Below are 14,030 nucleotides of genomic sequence, written 5' to 3'. Positions count from 1 at the left end.
TCCGGTGATGTTCGGGACACTATACATTGTGTTAAGTATGTCATATGGTACATTATAAGTGTTTTTTGATATATCGTGATTTTACAATTTTAGTCAATGGTTTATTTATGGTTTATTACTCATTAGGTTAATTTTATCTATCTCCCCAAACCTTGACTAAAATACAATTTAGTCCCTCTATTTTCAAAAAGTTATCATCTTCCCTTCTGTTATTTCATTCATAGCGTTTAAAATAATATTATTCATATTCCCTTAAAGGTGCTAGTCATAATTTTCAAAACTAATGGATTAAATTGTAATTAATCCAAAACTTAGGAGGTCCCAATGTAATATTCTGTTACTATATTATTATATATAGCTATTTATGAAATATTGCAATTTATGATTAAGTCCATGATTTATATATTTTAATTAATTGTGTTTAATAAATATTAAACTACAAATTTGGGATACAAGTTAGAGTTTGTGAAATAATTTTAAAAAAAAAACTTTCCAAAAGAATGGAGTGCAAGGTCTTGAGGGAAAAATTTGCATGAATAAATTGTTATTTTTTTCAATTGTACTATGTCACTCAGTAAAATATTGTTATCTTACGTTTTTTATTTTAATATGTTTTCTAAGATTCAAACAATTAGCTGATAGCTTTTCTCGTATATCATCTTATCAGTTGCATTCCAAATCAATAGTCTTCTCAAACTTTATTATTCTTTTACCATTGTAACATTTAGTATACCTTTATATTATTTTAGATATTTGAGACGTTTTCTTTTTATATGTTGTGAATATAATAGACAATGTGGTATTTGGTTTATATTGTAATTGTGTTTTTGGTGGTGGAGGTTGACTATGGGATTATAGGTTGAATGTTGTATTGATGATGTAGAATATATTTGGAGTGTTACTTGATTTGTTTATACTTAGGGACATCCATGACTTTTAGATGAGGTTTCATTGGGCTTTACGTAAGGTCTGCCTAGTGAAGCTTCCTAATACATGGCCACTTGGGATTTTTTTAGGGTATTTTAGAGCGGGTCCTATAATTTGTATTTTTGTCTACATTATAATTTATATATACTTTATAATATTTATAGAAATATTAAATTTATTATGGTAAAAAAAATAATGAGTAGGCAAATAGTTAAACATTAATAATAAATTAAATAGAAGTGAAATTTTCAATAATTTATGAAGGAATTGAAGTGAATATTTGATAAAGATTTCAATGGAAAATTTGTAAAAGTATCAAAAATTTTGATTAAAATTTTGCTCATTTTCATTTGGGGGCAAGATATCTTATTCACGCTTTGCAAATATGAAAATTTGGACAAAATTTCCACAAAAATTTTATTTTTTAAACCTTGATTGTAATAATTGTTTTATATATCTTAATTAATAAATAGTTTTATCAAATATATATTTTTTACATTTTTTTATTAATAATTGTATATTTATACTCATTAGCATTTACTATAAATTAATTGATTAAAATAAATACAATATACATTCAATAATTTTGCAATTTTTTTAGTCAGGTTGATAATCTTGAAGTTTCCTATCAATTTTTGTCATTTTTAATGAGTTTTTATCGATATTCTATAACTTGAATATTTTCATGAATATATTATATTTTAGACCTTTGATATTTCCATCAATGTTGAAATTTTTGAAAATTAATAATCCAACTATATTTTAAACTCTTCATAATATACCAACTATATAAATCTTATATTAAATGTGATTATCTTTGATAATAATCATTATATGATATTGGTTTATTCTATACATAACTATTATTTTTTTATGGTTGAGTTTATATTCATTGCATATCTTTCAATTTTTTGTATGCATTCTAATTTTTATCTACTTTATTATACAATTATTAAATTTATTATTATCCAAAACACATAATAATAGGTATGTAAACTATTCTTTAAGAATTAGATTGGTAGACTTATCTAGTGTAACTTTGGATATTATTTATTAAATATGAATTTTTTATTTTTATTTGCTTTATTTTTTGAAGGCAATTAAAAGGTTAAAAAAAATTATCAATAAGATTAATCTAGTAAAAAGTTTTACTAACATTAATAATATTTACAAATTTTTTTATTAAATAAATTAAATTAAATAGATATTTCAAAATTTTTATGCAATTATTCATGAAAAATATGGATTTTTTTTAATCAAATTGTGAAGAAATTGATATACACTTTTGATGTAAATTTCCATGAAAATTATAGAAAAATATCATAAATTTCCTTAGACATTATGAAAATTATACTTGTTTTCATTTAAGAGCTAAGGTTCATTTCTATGTGCTGTAAAAATGAAAATTTCATGTAACTTTCAAAGATTTTTTTTATTTTTTAAACCATAGGGTCTATCGCTTCGTCTATTTATTTATCTAAAATTTAATAACCAAATGTTACCCACAATTTCTACCAACTAGCACTTTTTGACATTTTGGTTAGTACTTCTTTTTTTTTTTTTTTTTTTTTTTGAAAATCTAATCTCAAAATTTGAAAAAATGTGGTAGAAAATAATTTCCATCATAAAGGTATCATTATCGAAAAATGTATCATTTTTATAGTCTCTAAAAAATTTACTTTTACATATTTTGTTAAAAGCCAAATTTATCATCAATTTTAAATCACAAATAAATTTAATTACTTTCATGTCCTAAAATTTTCCTTTCTAATCAAACACTAACAAAATAAATTCCTAAGAGATGAATTCCTGAGAAATTAATTTCTATAATTTTTCTTCAAAATTTTGACAATTGGGCCTAATTGGAATTAATACTTCCCAGTTTACCCAATTAGATTTTTTTTTGGTTTAAATACCGAATTAGATTTGTTGGAAGTGAGAAAAACAAAAACAGATGGAAAGAGAAAGCTTGTAGTCAATTCAAACTATGAATGATTCGCATGAAATCCCTTGCAAACAACAAAAAAAATGCGAGCAAAATTTAGATTGACATGTGATTCATATGCACCATTTAAATGGTTAATAAAGTCCACGCCATTAACCAAACCTAGTCTAGCAGGAAAGGACCGACCTACACGCTTCATTTTGTGTTATTCTACGAATGGATAATTCTTTTTCGACCTCAATAAATATTTTCCAAGATTAATAAAGAAATTCCCTCATATTTTATTTCTTCCTCAACTTTCTTGCTTTCCTGTTAAAAATGTCACTCTCAAATATATAATATTAATCTCTTCAAAAAAAAAAAATATATATATATATATATATATAATATTAATTATTTATGTATCTCTTGAAATACTTTTTCAGTCAGAATTTAACCCCAAAAAAAAATTAAAATAAATAAGATTATTAGAATGGAAGACAGAGCACATATTTTTTTCAATGTTTTATTTTTAATTAATTCAATATTAATTATAGCAAAATAATCATCCAAACAGATATTGTTATTTAAACTGCTAATTATATCCCATTTCAAAATATTATATAATTTACAAATATATATTCAAAATGACTTTAATATCATACTGTTCATAACATGATTATATTGTAAAGGATTTTAAGTTATTAGCATTGCTTTTACTTATACATAACAAATTCTTATTGTTTTTATACTTATCAAAAAAAAAAAAAATCTTATTGTTTTTGGATGTAACGTTATCCATTGGTCATTGTCCATTTCTATGTAATAAATTAAAATATATATATATATATATATATATTAAATTGTTAATTTACAATAATAATTGATTTACTTCTTCCCACATAATTATATTTTTACTAATTTATTTAATTTTCACTTGTTAATTCTGTTTTTGATAAAATAATGTATAATTTTGATAATGTAGATTCCAATATAAAAAATTGGAATGTTTCACTTTTGCCGAATGTTCCTCATATTTAGTCTCGTTTTTAATAATGTATCATTTTGACTTAAAAAATTGTTGTAGAACGAAAAATAAAATTAAAATAAAAGAAGTGGTCTCATGAAGTGAGAAATGTTGTGGACGTGGTTACCAAAAACATCCCCCAAATCTCTATATTTTATCCATAAAAAAATTGATAAGGAAAAAGGTATGACAAATCTTTTTCAAATAAAAAAAAATTAAAAAAAATAAAAGGGAAAAGAGGAAAAGAGGAAGGGGCATTAGAGTTTAAAATGGAAGTGGTTAGTTACCCATTCCGCTCTTCATGAGTGGTAAGATATTAAACTAAACTGATTTATCTTTTTTCCATATAAATATATGAAGCAAGTGAAAAGAGGAAAAAAAAAAAAAACAAAAAAGAAAAAATGTTCAGGGAGGGAAAAAGGAGAAGAAAAAACTTCAGAGAGAAAAACGAAGAAAAGGAGGGGAGAAAAACGAAGAAAAGGAGGGGAAAAAAGTTCATAGAATTGAGATAAAAAAAAAAAAAAAAAGGTTTTGAGAGTCTTCTTCTCTTTCTCTTTTAAAATTTTATTTCACATCTCCTAAATTTAAAATGATCCTATAAAAATATATGATATAGTATTTTTTAAAGATTATGAAATTTGGTAAAATTTCGTTTTTTTTTTCTTTCTTTTTTCTGTTAGTATTATTTAATTTTTTTTCCTATTTTACTGATATATTGGTTTTAGATGTCCTATAAAAGGCATTGGTCTGGAAACTCCTCTAAAATCATATAGATATCAGTGGAATGTTTTCAGGTCATTAAGTTTGAAAATACCTACGAAGGTCATCGACATCCGGTTAATATTCTAATTTATATGAAGTTTATTGATTTATTTTTAGTAAAAACAAAAAAAAAAAAGTAAACAAAGCTAAAAGGAAAAATATTGTTATTTGTTTACAAATTTCTCTAAATTGTTTTCCAAAAAATTCTCCACCGTTTTCCTAAAGTTGCTAAAATATTAAAATTTTTGTACGATAATAAAATTTCTAAGATAATAAAATTAGTAAAAAAAATAAAACAAAACACCATTGTTATTGCTTGCTGCCTCCAAAGCTAAACTGGACCAATCGTCTTTGTTCCCAGACACCATCAAACTTTCTCTGTATGAAATGATGTTAAAATTTTAACATTACAATGAAAGAAGAGTTGAAAATTTGTCTTGGTCTTGTGAAACCAAAGGAAAATGGACGAAATTATTTAATTTTTAGTGTCATCCAATAAAACATGTTAAAAAAATGGATACTAATAGGTGCAACCCATTAACCCATTAAGCCCATCAAACCCATTTATATGGAATATTTTTGTAATTATATATGATATAATAATTTTACCATAACTTTAGCCTTTGCCTTAAATACGTTACTATTCTCTCATTCTCAATTTTATAATCAAAGAATTCAAATTACTCAACAAGATTCATCGGAGTTAGAAAACTATTTTAGCATCATTGAAAGTTGGAAGTTTGTAGATACGAAGAAATAGTTGATTAAACATAAAAAGTAAGATTTTATTCTTATTTTTCAGTTTCTTAATCTTGATTTAATATTTAAATTTACTATGTTACATTAGAATTTAGTAGAAAAATTATTAGAAAATTACAAATAAATGTTTCCATGATATTCAAAAAAATTTTGTTATATTATTAATTGATTTATTTTTTAGTTAATTATTTCACTTCAAATTGAAACCTTGCTTCAGCCATTTAGAGTTCAGTGTCTACTTTTTTATTCATTCTTTCTTTTCTTTTCTTGTTTTTGGTAGAATTATTATTATTATTTTTTTGGAAGTCCTATAGACTTGCAGTCCCTTGACTTACCGCTCAACTCAAGCAAATAACTTAGGTTAGAAAATCATCATGATTATTAAAGTACATCCTACACTGTCGCATCCAGCTTGTATAAGTCCAGTGTCTATTTATTTATTTATTTTTGTCAAGATTGTTGTTTCAATATTGTATATGGCCATGTTTCAACCTAGATTAAATAACACCCATAATAGACAAAGCGAGTGGACCTTTGTACAATTTTGCATATATTATGATTTTTCTGTATCATTATTTTTCTTTTCTTTATTGTTGTCAGGTTTACTTGAAAAGAAGCCATATGAATATAATTGAAATTTATATTTTCATAAGTCTATAGTATTTATTGTTGTAAATTATAAATTGTATATGAGTTAAATATATAAACATATATCATAGGAGTTGTATATAACTTAAATGATGAATGACCATGGTTGAATATATTTTTTCACCGATTTTCAAATTTTTGATCATACTTTTATATGTCAAATTATAATAATAAGATATTTTTTAAAATAACATCATGTGCTAACATTAATTTATATTAAATTAATAATATATTTGATTTTTGAAATGTATGTAGATGAATCCAATCAATGTTAATGAAGACTCAATCAAGGCTTCCACTAAAGTAGGTTTGACCATAGATAATACAAAGAGTATTTAGGAAACTGATACAAAAAAGAAGACTAAAGGCCAACATGCAAGTAAGGGTGCAAAACAAAAATTAAGATCACCTGCTTGGAATTTATTTGACTTATTACCACTTCATGAGGATAAAAAGAAACTTGCTAAGTGTAAGCAATGTGGGATAATATATTTATGTGATAGTTCTCATAGAATGGGAAATATGTTGCATCATATTCAAATTTGTCCTAAAAAAAGAGATGGTGATGTTAAACAAATGCTTTTATCTAATTCTAAACGACATGTTTTGATGAAATCTTCAAATTTTGATTATGAAACCTTTTGCAATTTGCTCATAGAGGCAACTATCAAGCATGATTTGCCTTTTAACTTTGTTGAATATGAAAGCATAAGAGGTATTTTTTCATATATTTCTACTGATCTCAAGTTGCCATTTAGGAACACAATTAAGGCATGCATTTTAAGAATGTTTAAAATTGAAAAAAAAAAAAAAAAAAAGCTTCATGATTTGTTAGATTCAGTTCAAGGTAGGATAAGTTTGACATCAGATTTATGGACTTCTGTATCAATTGATGGTTATCTTACTTTTACAACCCACTTTATTGATCAAGTATGGAAATTACAAAAAAGGATTTTAAATTTTTGTTATATGCCCCCACCACACAATAGTATTTCACTATTTGATAAAATTAGTTCATTGTTAACTGATTAGGAAATTGAAAAGAAAATATTTTCTATCATATTGGACAATGCTTCTGTTAATGATTGCTTTGTTGAGATTTTGAAAAATCAGTTGAACTTTAGAGGTGTACTTCTTATGAGTGGTCAATTCTTTCATTTTCGTTGTTGTGCTCATATTTTAAATTTGATAATCCAAGATGGACTTAAGGAGATTGATGACTAAGTTTCAAAAATTAGAGAATGCATAAAATATATTAGAGGTTCTTCTAGTAGGAAGCATAAATTTTATGACTGTGTTGCACAAGTAGGGATAGTAAGTACTAAGAAAGGCTTGAGACAATATGTGCCAACTAGATGAAACTCCACCCATATCATGCTTGAGAGTGATATTTTCTATCGTCATGCATTAATCAATTTATGATTGTCTAATTCGAATTTCAATTGTTGTCCATCTCCAGAAGAGTGGGATAAAATAGAAAAGATTTCTAAGTTTTGGAGGCATTTTATGAAGCTACTTGTTTATTTTCCGGAACAAAATATCTCACATCAAATCTATTTTTTCCCAAAGTGTTTATAATACAACACAACATCAAATTAGCCATGAAAGGAAGTGATAGCTTTTTGAAAAAGATGGGAACTTGTACGAACTTGAAGTTTAAGAAATATTGATCAAAGTATAGCCTCATTCCTACAATTGCTATTATCTTAGATCCCCGGTACAAAATTCATTTTGTTAATTGAGCTTATACAAAGCTTTATGGTAAGAATTGTTATGAGGTTCAGCATGTTCGTTGCATATTAATTTCTCTATTTAAGGTGTATATGGATAGTTTATCTCATGTTCTCAATATAAGTACCACAGTAAATGAGACTTCTAAGCAGATGGACAGCAGAGATCTTATTTTTGAGATAAATTTTGATTTGATTTTATTTATTAAATAAAAATTAAAATTTTTGAATTTTTATAGATTCATTAAAAATATTAATTATAGTATATTGTATCATGCAGAATTTTGATATTTCTTACAAGGATGGTGCTTCTTCGAGTAAAAAAATCGAACTTGACAAATATTTTGATGAAGAAAGGCTAGACAGAAAGTAAGATTTAGATGTTCTTAGTTGGTGGAAAGTGCAGCAATTTCGCTATCCAATACTTTCTCATTTGGCCTGTGATGTATTAGCCATACAAATTTCAACAATTGCCTCCGAATCTGCATTTAGTATTGGTGGTAGAGTGTTGGATCAATATTGCAATTTATTAATGCCTAAAAATGTGCAAGCTTTGTTGTGTACTCATGATTGGCTTTGAAGAGCTAACAGAAGATGTGTTCAATTTGAATATTGAGGAATTTAACTCCGAACAAAGCTAAAATAGAGTTTGCATTGATGATTGAAAGGCAGAAATATATACACACACACACACACACACACACACATATATATATATATATGCATATAATTATTTGGTTATTCCTTTATAGATAATTTTTTATATTCTTTAATATATTTTTTTTTTCTTAAGGGAATTATGAGCTTCATACCATATTGCATGGAAGTGGTGTAAAGATACAACTTTATAAAAAATTCAACAATAATGTTATGTTCTAGATTTAATATTTTCTAATAGTTATGTTGGATTTTGAATGTTGATTTGATTTGTAATTTTTGAATATTTTAAACAGATAATACATGTTCCTTAGCTACGATGAATATTACATATGGGTTTGGTTTATAATATTTATAATTGATAATTATTAATGCATTTAAAATTTTAGTAGGTGAATGCTAATGCTTTTCTTTTTATTTCTTTTCTTTTCCTTTTTTTTTTAAAATTTTTTTGGAGATGTTTAGCTTACCAACAAACATTTTCATTTGATTTTTTTTTTTAAAAAAAAGAAAGAAAGAAGGGTTTATTTTATCATTTTGGTACCTAATCAAAATTTGACATTTATGCTTAACGGATTAACGGGTTATACAAAAATTTAATAAATAGGTTTGGGTTTATATATCTCAGTACGAAAATTTAATGGGTCGTGTTCGGATCAAAAAAATTTAACACGAACATGATACACCACAACACGAACACAGCTCAACATGACGCATACCCCAAACCTGTAGTTTAATATTTAATAAGCATGATTGATCAAAATACATAAACTATGAACTTAACCATAAATTGTCATATTTCATAAATAGTTATATGTAAAAATATGAATAATGGAATATTACATTTAAATCCCTTGAATTTTTTATTAATTACAATTTGATTCATCAATTTTGAAAATTACAATTAACACTTCTAAGGGGATGTGGATAATATTATTTTAAAAGGTATGAATAATCAATCAGATGGAGGGTTAGATTTTTACCAACATAAATCTATGGCAAAAAAAGTTTGTCGATAAAAATAAAAAGAAAGATTTCCTCTGTATCCCTCTGCAACACTATCCAAAAAGGAACTATTCATGAATAATAAAAAATACTATTTATCTTTGAATAGTAAAAATACTCTTCACCTTTTATAAAGTATGTCAATAAGATATTATCTTGTATTACTATAAATAGGCCTTTATTCAACATGAAAAGGGCATCATCCTTTATATCATATTTTCCCTTTGTATTCTATCCTATCCTATCCTAGATTAAAGAAATCAAAAAAACTTGGATAGATGTTTCGTTGTATCTCTAAAACTTGATTATTAACTTTCTTTGTTATATAATATTAATTAGTTTTTTTAGCTTCTTCGTGATCATTAAAACCTTTGTATAAAGTTCCTTTCTATGTATTTACCTGTGGATGATAGACTTCCCATAAGATATAAATTTTTGTTTGGAACCCTTCAAAGACTACATAAGAACTTTTGGGTTTTGGAGCCTTCGCAACTGTTAACTAGGTTGCTTACCCTTATTTATTCTTGCTAAGATAATCACTAAGAAAATCTTCATATGTTTTTAGGTGTTCTACCTTAAAAATATATATAGATATATATTTGTAAATTTTTTGTCTACAACCATCCATTATGTTTTTCTTATTAACAAGAAAATCACAAGCAACATAGAAATGTTCGAAGAATAAAATTTTTTCATGCTAAATAAATATGAAATCTTTTTATTCAAGATTTTATGGCTAGTAATTATTTTTCAAAAATAATGTGATTTTGTTCATTTGGTTTAAACTTGCCAGAATTATATCCATATAATAATTCTTTTTTTTTTTTTTGAAGTATTTTACTAAGGGGTTTTCTCATAGTAATTTTATTTATATATAATGGAATGTCTTTTTCATTCCATATTTCTAGTGGTATTGCTTTTAATACACATTCCTGGCCTAAATCAGAAATTTCTGTTTTAAGAATTAATTTATCTCATGTTTGAGGAAAACAAATCATTGGTAGAGTTACGAATTCTTTATCCTTGTTTGTCCAACAAAATTCTTGATTTTGTTTTAGGTTTTTTTAATTAAGGCATTTTTTCGATAAATTTCTTCCATAATTTAAAATTTTTAAAAATTGTTCTAACTGTTTTTTATCTTTTATTTCATTTGGAAATTCTTTTAATTTTATTATTATATGTCCTTGTAATTTTATTCTTGTTTTGTCTAGGGCTATTTCTAGAAATTTTAAAGATTCTTTTTCTAGAATCATTTTTTTCTCTGAAATAATAATTCCATATTTTTGAAATTTAATTATAATTATTTTAAGATGATTATTATGTTCTTATTGATTTTGTGATAAGACTAATATATCATCTATGTAGACAACACAAAACCATTTAAAATTTTCAAAAAAAAAGTTCATCCATCTTTAGAATACTTGTGGGGCTATGTTTAAGCCGAAAGGCATCACATTCCAATGAAAATGTCCACCTATGTGCTAAAAATTGCCAATGATTTTGATTCTTCTGTTAGTTTTATTTATCAAAATCCAGATTTACAATCAAATTTACTAAAAAAATTTTTACCTTTAGTTTGATTGATTAAAACATCTTTTCGAGGAATAAAATATCCATCAAATTCTATATGTTCATTGAGTCTTTTACAGATTATTATTATTAGTCTTGCTTTTCCTCTAATAATTTAAGTATTGCTTCTTACCAAAATGTTGGACTACTATGTGAACTTTTACTTTCTTCTAATAGTCTTTTCTCTTATAATTCTTTTAGTTAAATTTTGAACATATTTATATCAGTCTTTATATTAATCATTGGTTTCACTTTAATTATCATATTAGGATTTTTTTAATTTTAATGAACAAAATCAAGGCAATTTGTTCCATGAGTTTAGTAGATTTTCTCCAAAATTTTCTGTATGAATATTATGCACCCAATAGTCTTGGGTTATATCATCAATTATTTTTATCATTTTTTCTTTCTTTATTGTAAAGAATCCTTTTGATCATTTGTGTTTATGATAGAATTTTTATTTCAATTTTATCTTTTCCTAAATTTATACTTTTTTTTATGAAAAGTTATAGGGAGATATTTTTCCATAAAATTATTTTCTAGAGTAAAATCTTCACACATTTTAGGAAAATCTACTATTAAATTTTTTTTATTATTCACCATATAGCTATATTTTTAGCTTATATTTTATTATAGATTATTGATTCTGAATTCCAGTGGTTTTTATGGGTGTTTTTATTAATATCCATTTTTCTGGTGGAATTGCATTAGGGTGATAAGAGCATATTATTGCTTCACCTATTAAACACAAAGATTATGTAGCTTATATCCTTGAAATTAAATTTTTTTTAATACATAATGTTGTTTGGATTTATTTAATCCAGGAGGAAATAATATTTCTTAAGTTTTTGATTTGAAATGAAATAATTCGTTCATTTTGATTTCATCATTTCTTATGTAATTTGATCTTGGCATAATTTGTATATTTCTATGACCAATTGTTGGTTGAATTTCCTCATTTTTTGATGATTCACCTTTTTTTTCTTTCCACTTTAATTTCAAATGTTTAAAATTTTTTAGTTGTTTTGAAACAGAAAAATCTTTCTTCCATTCTAGAGACTTTTTATCTCTAAAATATAAATTTTTTTTTTCAGATTATTGAATATCTATAATATTATGTTGTAATTTGAAATGAAATAATTCGTTCATTTTGATTTCATCATTTCTTATGTAATTTGATCTTGGCATAATTTGTATATTACTATGACCAATTGTTGGTTGAATTTCGTCATTTTTTGATGATTCACCTTTTTTTTCTTTCCACTTTAATTTCAAATGTTTAAAATTTTTTAGTTGTTTTGAAACAGAAAAATGTTTCTTCCTTTCTAGAGACTTTTTATCTCTAAAATATAAATTTTTTTTCTTCAGATTATTGAATTTCTATAATATTATGTTGTAATTTTATACCAACCATGGTTTTGGTATTTCTAAATCTTTACCATTTAATAATTTTGATTTTATCTCAGCATCATATGGTTGAGGTTTATATAATTTAGATATATTTTATCACATGATTTTATAGATATTTCAGTTGTTTCTATTAATTTATGGATTGTTCTATATTATATGGATAAATCTTGTTATCCATCATCCATACTTAAATTTTTTATTTGACTTTTTATTTTTATGGAATTTTCTAAATTTTTGTCTAAAAAAGACATTAAATCATTATACTCTATTAACAATGTTAGATTGTATTCCTCCAATTAAAGCTTGAATCGGTTCTTTTAGTCTATAAACAAAGACTACTGCTAAAATAGAGGTATTTAATCCTAATCTAAAAAGACTAGTTAGTTTTATTTGAATTAATCCCGTATAAATATATTTTGCTTTTGAATTTTTTTAACCCATCTTGGATGTTCTTATTTATTTAGTGGGGGTATTTTAACAATCCCTTCTTGAGTACAATTAGCTTGTGTATTGCCCCTAAAGTATTTAAATATTTTTATAGAAAACATAGTAAATTTTTTTTGGGATTTTATAAATATCTTTTTCTTTTATTTTTAACCTTTCTTTTTTTAGGAAGTTAAATTCTTCTTTTGTCATAGAAAGAGTTCTTTCCACAACATCTTTATTGTTTCATTTTTTAATTATTTATTTTTTATAGTTGAAACGTAAAAATTAATTATTCTTTAGTATCATAAATGTCTTTTTCAAATTCTATTTGATAAAGTATTTCATTCTCGTCTGAAATTTCTTCTCCAAATAACACTTCAAGTTACTCTAGTTCTAGTTTTTTAATTACTTTTTTTGGCATTTTTTTTTTCATTTTTTAGGATATTCTAGTGCGTAATAATCTTTTTCATTATAATTAAAACACTAGCATTTCTTTTTTGGTTGTAAACTTTTTTTTTCTTATATGTTTTTTATTTTTAGAAATTGTTTTTTCCTTTTTTCTTAAAAAGTTTCCATTTATATTTTCTAGATTTCCTTTTTGTTGCCTGTGGATTTGGCCATCCTATCTTTTAATTTTTTTGAAGATTATCATAATATTTTTTATTTATAGGATATTTTACCTGTTTTTTAGCTTTTAATTATATCTTTCATTAATTAACCTCAAAATAAAGTTTATTCTTCATCTTAAATTATCTAATCTAGCTTTTTTTTTTTTAATCAGTCATCATAGGTTTTAATGGCTAGTTTATCCCATGGATTTGGTAATTTATGAAAAAATTATTGCAGCAAATAATTAGTTTGATAGTAAAGTAAGCTATAAAAAGCTTTACTTTATGATTTATAAAAATCTTTAAAATAGCAAATATTATATAATTCTAACTTAGATAGCATGTATGTAACATTTGGTATTGTTGTTTTATTTACCATACCACAGAACTGTTAATTATTAATTTATCTAAGGCTTTTAAAAGTTCAATCCATGTTTCTTTTTCCGACATATTCTTTTTTTTAAGCTTGTCATAAAGTTGTAGCTTCAAATTGTTTTAACCTATGGAGCAATTCTCTTTGAAATGTTCTAGCTAAATAATATAAAAATCTTTCTTTTATCCATATCATTTAGTAATTA

Source organism: Ziziphus jujuba, chromosome 1 (assembly GCF_031755915.1).
Source record: "Ziziphus jujuba cultivar Dongzao chromosome 1, ASM3175591v1".
Lineage (NCBI taxonomy): Eukaryota > Viridiplantae > Streptophyta > Magnoliopsida > Rosales > Rhamnaceae > Ziziphus > Ziziphus jujuba.
This window is presented reverse-complemented; position numbering follows the sequence as displayed.